The following is a 10,114-nucleotide window of genomic DNA, read 5'->3' on the forward strand; positions in this document are numbered from 1 at the left end:
GCCGGGCTCTGGCCGGGCAGCCTCGGCTCCTGTGGACGATAAGCCACACGGAGCTCCTTCTTTGCTCTTATTTTTACGGCTTCAGGGAACTTCTCCTTCTTCCTGTTGGAGGCAGGTCTCTGCAGACAGCAGAGCGGAAAGGCTGAGAGTGGCCCCGGGTGCGGGAGGGACCGTGGCGACCATCCCAGTGGCGACCTAGTGGGGCAGGTTCCGTTTTCTAAGCACCAGTTTAACAGCAGAAAACAGGTGATCCTCGTTCTCAGCCTGGGCCTGAGGATTACGGAGCGCGTCTGGTATTTGCCCGATGCCTGGCCTGCGCTTCTCATCGCTGTAAATGTTACAGAACAGAAATGTCTGGTCTGCCCGGGGCCAGCCGACCCAGACACGAAAGGCCGAGAACGGCCCTGGCCTGTGGCTCAGTGGATGCAGCGTCGGCCTGGGGACCAGAGGGTCCCCGTTCGATTCCAGTCACGGGCATGTGCCCGGTTGTGGGCTCCTGCCCGCCTGCCTGTCTTCAGGCTTCCTTAATGCTCACCTGTGTCTCCAGCAGTGGAGTGTGGGGCGGGGTCTGCGAGGGGGACAGCACTCGGTAGACTCCACCCAAGTCATTACTCCTCATTGGCCCGCTTTCCATCTCCCAAAATAGGGTGACATTTGAACTGATCTCTGTCTCTGGGAGCTTCGAGGTTCCTTGGTTGTGGGTCTGGGGGTGGGGGTGTGCACGGCACAGACTCGGCCTGACTGCCTGGGCCTGCACCCTGGCTCGGCCACTCACTGGCCGTGGGGACTTGGGCACGTGCCTTCCACGCTGGTGACTCAGTTCCTTCGTCTGTGAAATGGGCACCAGCACCTCCTGGTAAAAGTGTTCAGGTTTTGCCATGGCCGGGAGCGTCGTCCCAATACACCAAAGGCTGCGGGTTCAGTACCCGGTCAGGACACATACAAGAATCAGCCAATAAGTGCATCAATGAGTAGAACAAAAAAATCGATGTTTCTCTCTCCCTCTCTTCCTCTCCCTTCCTGTCTCTCTCTAAAATCAATCAATAAAATTATTGTTATAAAGTGTTAAGGTTTCCATTAGTTAATAATACGCTTAAAACAATCATGTGACCTGCGTTGGCCTGCGGACTGAAGGGTCCCTGATAGGATTCCCGGATTCGGGTTTCCAGAAGTGGATGTACATGCGTATGTTCAGCCTGCCACTTTGAATTTGTTTCAGCTTCGGATGAATTCTAGGTGGTTTTAGATACACATAATGTTCATTGCCTGCAAAGAGTTTGCGAACCACCGTTCTGCTTCGGTGGCCTGCATTTGATAGGCCCGAGCACAGAAGGAGGGGGACTCCCAAGGTCACAGGTTAAGGCGGGGCGCTAGGACTAGACTGCTGGTCTCGTATTCTGTCGGGATCTCCATCGCCTCTTCCGTTACTGACAGCGGCTGAACTGATTTCAGCTGCGATCATTCGAATGGCTCTACCTCAGGTCAGCTGTAATCAGTCATAACGTAATCTCTTCTTTCTGAGTTTTCGGGAGAGAGTGAAAGCATTAGCAGGCATGCCGCATTCTCAAACTTCACTGTCAACTCTCGACCTTTCTTAATTTGGGGAGGGGGATACTTGAAATTTAAATTCCTTAGATACCTGTTGGATAATTAAGTAGAGGCATAATTTAAAAGGGTAATATATTGGATTTTAAAAAATCACATTCTCTATCTATGGCCCTCTTTGAAAAATGAAAGCAATGAGCCTTCTCGCCAGAAAAAAAACGTACATACTTACATATGTGCAAAATTTTGTATTCGTTCTTTTTCTTTTTAATATATTTTTATTTATTCCAGAGAGGAAGGGAGAGGGAGACAGAGATAGAAACATCAATGATGAGAGAGAATCATTGATCGGCTGCCTCCTGCACACCTCCCCCTGGTGACCAAGCCCGAAACCCAGGCATATGCCCTTGACCGGAATTGAACCTGGGACTCTTCAGTCCATAGGCCGACGCTCTAGCCACTGAGCAAAACTGGCCAGAGCTGCATTCATTCTTGAGAGCAGCTCCCCTGATGCCCATCTTGGGTCATGAATCCAACTGAGTTGGGTTCCATCAGAAGAAGTCGTTTTATCTTGAAGGTAGGAGGACAGTAGTGCAGGCCCCGTTGGCGACCTGTAGCCGCAGACTTGGTCTGGGTAGAAAGGCTTGCGTTCAGGGAGGCTCTTGTCCCCTCCCAGCTGTAGGGCCATCCCCTTCCCTCCGGGCCACCTGGAGCCCAGGGCTCCGCTCACATCTGGTTCATCTGGGTCCAGTGAATTGGGCAAACGCCCCAGATTCAAGGAGTGTCCCCACAACTTCGTGTTCATGAGATCCAGACCCCCCAAGTTCACTGTTTCTACCTCACTTCTTTCCTTTTTATCTGTGAGAGCAGAACGGGGTCACCAAACCTGCATGCTGTTTGCTGACCATACATTTCGGACAGAGGATGTGCCTACACACACACACTTTGTTTTTGCAATCACTGGTGAGTGGCTCCTCCAAGAGCTGCTGGTATCGGCCTTCCCAGCATTTCCCAAGGCCCCTGCTGAGGTTCTGAACCCACACCTGAGAATTGAGCCTCCAGAAGGAAAGTCTTTTTCATGGTGAAAGGCACGGTATTAGAAGACTTCCTTTTGTCTGCCCACCACATCCAGGCAGACAGTTTCCACTGAGCCTGGCTTCAAGAGCCACACATTTGATTCTGGAATCTTGCCTAATTTGTCACACGGATTTTGTGATGAGAGAGTAGGTGGAGAAGGATATCAGGAAGTGAAGTAAGGACTTGTTGATGCATGCCATTTCTGTGTTATGAGTAAGGCAGTGAGCAACACAGATATAATTACAGAACTAGGATAACCATGTTGAAAGGAGCCACGGAGGTCCTGCATCAAAGCCATTTATTCTGCAGACGTAAAAACCCGGAGACTTGGAGATACTGAGGGATTGCCTGAGGCAAACACCGTGTTGCCTGTGCTCGACACAGCTGTTTGCTGGTGGGAGCGATGCTTTCACGTCCTCTGGGCACTCACCGGCTGATGGCAGGAAGCCGGCCCGGGAGCTGACATCCGCCATGTCACCCCTGGGCATGGAGGGCAGTGAGGTACATTCCAGATGCAGCACCACTTGTCGCAGGAGAGAAGGAAGATGGAGGCTTTTCTGCTAGTCTTCTGGACAAATCACATTCTTGATTCTTCTGACTCTGAAATGACGTTGTATTGGAAAACCTGTGCTTCTGGACATAGTTCATCCAGGGTTTTCTACTGACTCCTGAGAGTTGGGAGAATCTTGGAAAGTCAGTCACCAACCGGCCAACCTTCCTGGGGCCCATCCACCCTGAGGCCTCGAGCGTGGCCCGTGGGTCACTCGCTGGGTGACGCTAGAAGCCTGTGCCTGGAACGCTGCTCACCGCAGGCGGGTTCTTCACTGTCCTGTGCGAGACTCCACTGCTCACCTGCGGGCTGGATGCTCGAAGTGAGACCATGTGCTCTGCTGCAGGTGCTCCACGCCTCCTAAACCACGAGCAGGGCTGGCGTCTGCTTCCTGCGTTTGATGTGGGGAGAGTTGCCGCCCCCATGGCCTCCTGGGGTGGGACCAGCCAGCTTCCCCCGCAGTGCGTTTAGTGAAGGCCTTTTTACCCCACAGCTGATCCCATCGCCACTTGTTTCCAGCTGGGAGAATGAACCAATCAATATGTGTGGCCCAGGCGCTGGCAGGCATTTTCTGTAAAGAGCCAGATAGTAAATATTTTAGGATTTGTGGGTCAGACAGTTTCAGTTGCAATTACTCAACTCCAGGGTTGTAGCGCCAAAGCAGCAACACATGAGCGAGGGTATGGGTGTGTTCTAGTAAAGCTCTGTCTACAAAGCAGCCCTGGGCCGACCCATTCTTGTGTCTGCTGACCCCTGCTGTATACGATGTCTGGCCTTTGTAAAGCTTAAGGCCTTCAAAGCAGGTTACACTGGCTTTGTTGCCCCAGCGTATACTTCTTTGGTTTCAACGTTGCTAGAAATTGGGAGCATCTCTTGTTTAAAGAGAACAGCTGAACCAGAAGTGGAGAACTGTTTTCCCCAGCTCACTGCAGGGCACATGGGACTGTCCCGGTCGGTGACTGAGGAACTCTCGTAGGAGACGTTACTGTTAAAATTCGCACCTGGTCTTGAACGCCTTGTGGCTCTGCGGGAGCCGGGAGCGTTAACGAGAGACACTGCGCGCCCTTTCAAGTCGCCCCTGAGGCTGCTCGGCTGTTTGCAGGATGGCAGGCCCCTGAGTCCGGGGACCTGAGGGCGGTGTTCAGGGCCGTGAAGGGAAGGGCCAGAGTGTGGGCTTTCGACAGGCAGAGTGGATCTGTGTTTCAACTGTGGCCCAGTGTGGCTGGGCAGCGTGTGATGCACATCCAGTCAGACACAAAAACGCTTTCAAACAATAAGCTCAGGAGCAGGTATTTGCCTCCCCACGTCCAGAGCGGCTGTATCCACAATGCGAAGGGGGAAGCAGCCAGGGGTGCATCGGTGGTGGAATGGATACACAACGGGGTGCATGTTCCACGCCTCAGTGGAATATTACTCAGCCTTGAAAAGGGAAGGACACTCTGACACATGCTAAAACATGGAAGAACCTAGAAGACACCATGCTAAGTGAGATAAGCCAGTCACCGAGGACAAACATGGTATGATTCCACTTAAGAGAAGTAATAGGGTAGCCAAGTAGTTTCAGAAAGAAAGTAGACCGGTCATTGCTTAGGGGCTGGGGAGTGGGGATGGGAAGTTAGTGTTTCGTGGCTACAGAGTTTCCGTTCGGGAAGATGAGAAAGTTTGGAGATGGATGGTGGTGATGGTTGCACAACAGTGTGAACGTACTTAATGCCCCTGAACTGTGGTTCTGTTGTTTGGAGCCTTATCCCACACACCAAAAGGTTTCGGGTTCAGTCCTGGTTGGGGCCGCGTAAGGGAGGCAACTGATCAATGTTTCTGTCTCACATCGATGTTCTCTCTCTTTCTTTCTCCCTTCTTCTCTCTCTAAAATAAGAATCAATAAACATATCCGTGGGTGCGGATTGAAAAATGGTTAAAGTGGTAAATTTATGTTATGTATATAACACATAAAAAAAAGAGTTAATAAGCTCAAGAGTTATTACCAAGTGGGCAGGTGGGTTGCAGGGAGTGCTTTGTGATGTCTCGGCAGCCAAATCCCTGACGGGAACCGTCTGGTGCGAGGTGCGTGCATCCTGGTCTTCGGCCGCTGTGGCTGCCGCCTCAGCTGTTCAGAGCCGCGTCTCGCTGCTCAGGCCGCGGCTGCCCTGCCAGTGGTCACCGAAAGGAACGGGCTTCTGGCAGATGCACATTAAGGGCCTCAGGTCGTGAGCTCGTTCTTGCTGTGCCGGTTTGTAAACTCAGAACATCAGGCAGTCCTGACAGCTGTCCTGAGGGCCGTGCTCGCGTGTCTCCAGGACAAGGTGTGTCGGCGTCGTCTGCAGTCAGGGCTTCCGTCTATGTTGCTCCCTTAATTTGCTCCTACGTTTCCATTCATCCTGTGGACCCGCATGCCCATTATGTCTGAAAGGAAGCCCCTTTCCTTCCAAACCATTTCTTCTTTGTTCGCTCTGTGTGAGGACGGCACGCCATCCATCCGGTCATGTGGGACTACAATGCTGGGCTTGGCTTTGGCTCTTTTATGTGTATTTTGTGGCTCTTCTCGCAATAATAATTGCATAATCGTGTACAGTATTGTACTCCAAGGGCTGTGACTGAACCATTTACTGAGGTGTTTGTTTACATGATAGGTGCTCAGCAAACCATGGTCCTAATGTAGACACGCTTCACCTTTTACCTAAACCAGGTTTTTGTTTGTTTGTTTTTTCGACTTTAGTACCATGCTGAGAGCATTCTCACCCTTTAGGGAGTGATCCTGTGTGGCGAGCGGGTCTGTCTCAGCTCTGATCGAGTCATCCGCTCCGAGTGGCTCCCCATCTCACTCTCATCCACCAGCGTGCTCGGTTCGGAATGCATCCACTCTGACCATGCGCCCCAGCACTGTTAGGTGCTGGGGACACAGCAGTGAGCTGAGTAAGCAAAACCTCTATGGGTGTGAGCTCACATCCTCATGGGGTGATTGGCCGATGTAAAAACTAACCCATTTATATAAAAGGCTAATATGCTAAATGTCTGACCATCTGACTAGTCGCTATGATACGCAATGACCACCAGGGGGCAGACGCTCAACACAGGAGCTGCCATGATGCGCACTGGCCATTTACAAAGAAACGGCACCACGGACCTGATGCCAACAAAGCAACACTCAGCTTCCCCCAAGTGGGACACAGACCCACCACCACCCCGGAGCGACACCCCACCAAAGCAGCCAACGCTGCCGAGACCCCATAGCACAAAATGCGGCCCACAGCACATCCCAGCCCAGCCCAGCACAGCACGGGAACGGGCGCTGTGGTCACCAGGTAATGACATCCCGTAGCAACGCCCAGCTTCCTCTCCCTAACGACTAGCCTCCTTGGAGTTTCTTCAGCCCAGGAACACGACTTGCTTCATAGCCAGGTGCAAACATTTTACACTTTAACCAAATGTCTGTGAAGCGTTTTCTCGTGCCTCATCTCATTTGATCCTCACAGAAGTCCTGGAGTAGGCAGATAGGAGACTCGGTAGAATCCTATTTTCTTTTCACTAGCTGAAAATGGAGATTTAGAAAGCTTAGAAACTTGACCCGACTGAAAAGAAGAAATGGTGGACCTTGAAATGACTTCAGGTTTTCTCACTGCGCAGAATATAGTCAAACACAGCTGCAGTTAAATATTTCACCCTTTGTTCTCCCTGCGTGATCTACAACAATAATCTGCTTTGTGTTGATATTTCCTGCTGTGTTACTGGCAATTACCTGAAAGAGAAGTTGGGGTGCTTCAGTGGGCTGGAAAAAGTTTAGCTAAATCAGAAAGCAGGTCTAATGAAGCAAGTTTATTCTATATCTATATGGAATTTCCTTTCAGTGTGCACAGATCCATGCACCGGGCCTCTAGCTCAGTATAAGATGCCCAGTAAGTGATAAGTGCTGTGAAGAGAAATAAAGTGGGGGGGGGGGGGCTGAAAGTGCGTGCTCTTCTTGTTGGAGGGGCCAGAGCCAGCCTCCCTGAGGAATGGGAGTGGGGAAGAGTGTTCTAGAGCCCGAGGCAGGAGCAGAGGTGGCACTTTGGGAAACAGCAAGCTGCTGGTGTGATAAGAACCAGTTATCTGTGAACACGGGCATCACCGAGGCCTCAGGGCACACCTGAGGGTGGCAGTCATCTCCGGGGGTGATGATGCTCTCCCTCTTCTGTTGTGCCTTCGCCCCCCACGTAGTCAGAGAAAAGTGGAAAGACGGGAGGTGGGAGAGGGAGCCTCAGGTCCCACATAGGTCATTGCATCGTGCAGTGTGACTGAGGAAATCCTTGTGAACGAGTGAATGAATGAATGAAGACAGTAACTGTTCACTTACTCATGAATGGGGGGCTAGGGGTGTGCCTAAGAAGGGAGGGTACGTTTATTATACTCGGCGAGGCTATCACAGGAATCACCGGCACCTTTTCCTGCTTCTCCCGTTCCCGAGAGACGATGCTGAGGGCAGAGCAAGAAAGACCACTTCGGGCTTGTTCTTTCCTGAGGAACTCGTGTTATTCTCCATCACAGGGAAAACGGAGGTTGGGAACTTGGGGGGTGAGGGGGCAGAAGGAGAACAGCTCCTCAGCTCTCGGGTCTTTAACGATGCTCCTGCCCACGTGGGTAAAGCTTGTCTTTCCCCCTGTCCTTACCGTAGGCTCTCACTTGAAGTCAGCAAGACATCTGGGGGGCGGGGGGAGAGGGGGGTGTAGGAGAGGCAGGTGGTGATGGCTTCAGTAGGATTAAGGGAAGGACTGCGGATTTAACGGAGCCTCTGGTTGTCCTAAGCTGCTCACAGGTCCGTCAGCACCATCTGTGAGACGTAGAGGAGAAACTTAAGGAGGTCCTGCAGGTGCTGACCCTGCGGCCTCTTCCAGGACTGCCGCTGGGTTCCTGAGGCTCCGGCCTCGCTCCCCCGCACCCACGGCCTCCTCTTCTGCCTTGCGTTCTCCGATTTCTGGGCCTTTGCTCTAGGCTTCCTTCGGCGTGGAGTGTCCGCTCACATCTGCCAGCAGAATCCTGCCCGTGCTTCGAGGCTCCTTTCCTGCTTGTTCTCGAGGGGAGAGAAAGGCCGACCACTCCTTCCTCTGTTCTCCGGGCCACTTGGCTTTGTGTCTGCTCAGCACCGCCTTGTGGTCACACGTCGGTCCTCCCGCCCCCTGCCCTCCTGTGCGCTTCCGGGCGGCAGAGCCTGTGAACTCCCGCTTTCCAGCATCGCCGGAGGTCCTGTTAGACACGCAGGCCCCAGCCCCCCCTCAGACCTGCCTGTGCCTATCCCTCGCCCTCCTCCCCACACACCGAACCGGGCGCAGGTGCACTGGAGTGTTTTCTCCCCTGTGTCGAGTTTCCGAAGCGTGTGAAGCGTGTCCCTAGCACAGTTGTTGGCATGTGTCAGGCGCTGGGACGTATTTGCTGAGTTCCCGAAAGGGCCCCTGGCGTTCGGTTTGCGATGCTCCTTCAGCCAGCCTGTTGGTGAAGTGCGTTCGACTGTGCCTGCACCTGCTGTGAGTGGGAGTCAGCCCCTACCTTGGGCCTTTACAGACGGGGGAGAGACACCCATCAATGACGTACGAGACAAGGCACAGGGACCGCCCGAGGCTTGAGGGAGCCGAGAGATGGCAGTCGCTTCCAGATGAGTGTGGGGTGGTGTCACGGAGAGGAGCGTGTCTGGTGACGACCTGGTGGAGAAATAGGACGTCGACAGGCACGCTGTGGGGAGAGGCGTTCCCGGCGGGGAGCGCCTGCTCCAGGGCCAGCACGAAAGTCCACGCACAGGAGGTTTCTTGAGCAAGGAGGACCTGGCAGTCGGGTGGGAGGTGTGGCTGGGAGCTGCTTGGGTGCAGTCTGAACTTCAGTTCTCATGGGGAAGGGTCTGGACTGGGAAGAAACATCTGCAGATCACATGCTGTTTGCACAGTTAGGGGCTCAGTGGTTTCTGCAGACTCCACCCTCCTGTCCTCCTCTCCTCTCCATCCTTCCTCCCGGGCATGGGTGGGAGGCCGGGAGGGCCTGGAGGAGGTGGGACAGGTCTGAATATTTTCCCTTGCTCTCTACCTGGGGTCAGAGCCCAGGTCTTTATTTATTTACTAGAGGCCCGATGCACGAAATTCATGCAGGGTAGGGTCCCTGGTCCTGGCAGACGATCAGGGCTGATCTGTGGGGTGACCGGCAGGGTGATTGAGGCCTGCGCTGGCACCTGCTTTGGCCGGCCTGGGGCCTGCGGGCTGGAGGCAGCTCCTGCGTTGGGCGTCTGCCCCCTGGTGGTGAGTGCACGTCATAGTGGCTGGTCATTCCACCAGTTATTCTGCCATTCTGTCTATTTGCATATTAGGCTTTTATTATATAGGGTTTTTTAAAATAGTGTCTTTTTTAAAATGTATTTTATTGATTTTAGAGAGGAAAGGAGAGGGAGAGAGAGATAGAAACATCAATGATGAGAGAATCATGGATTGGCTGCCTCCTGTATGCCCCCTACTGGGGATTGAGCCTACAACCAGCTAGGGCCAGATCTTATTTATTTATTTTTTTTAGTGCTAGATGGTCAGCCACTTCCTCCCTTACCCATTCCGGAGTCACTTTACACATTGGGGCCCCCAAAGCAGAGAGACCCACGCTCCATCAGGAGAGGGTTTCAGCCCTGGCTGGTGTGGCTCAGTGGATAGAGCTTCGGCCTGTGGACTGAAGGGTCCCGGGTTTGATTTTGGTCAGGGGCACGGACCTTGGTTGCAGGCTCCTCCTTGGCCTGGGCCCTGGTCGGGGCTTGTGCAGGAAGCAACCCATAGATGTGTTTCTCTCACATCGATGTTTCTCTCTGTCTTTCCCTCTCCCTTCCACTCTCCCTAAAAAAAATCAATGGAAAAATATCCTCAGGTGAGGATTAAAAGAACAAAACAAAAAAAGAATAGAGGGGCCCTGACCGGTTTGGCTCAGTGGATGGAGCGTCGGCCTGCG

The 10,114-nt window shown here is 53.0% G+C and overlaps 1 protein-coding gene across 2 annotated transcripts in view; it reads left to right on the plus strand.

The window, feature by feature from the left end:
* Positions 1–10,114, plus strand: part of KLHL18 (kelch-like family member 18) — a 42,637-nt gene that overhangs the window by 1,050 nt on the left and 31,473 nt on the right. The gene's annotated exons all lie outside the window — the stretch shown is intronic.

The sequence above is a fragment of the Myotis brandtii genome, unplaced genomic scaffold (assembly GCF_000412655.1).
Source record: "Myotis brandtii unplaced genomic scaffold, ASM41265v1 scaffold246, whole genome shotgun sequence".
NCBI classification, from domain to species: Eukaryota; Metazoa; Chordata; class Mammalia; order Chiroptera; family Vespertilionidae; genus Myotis; species Myotis brandtii.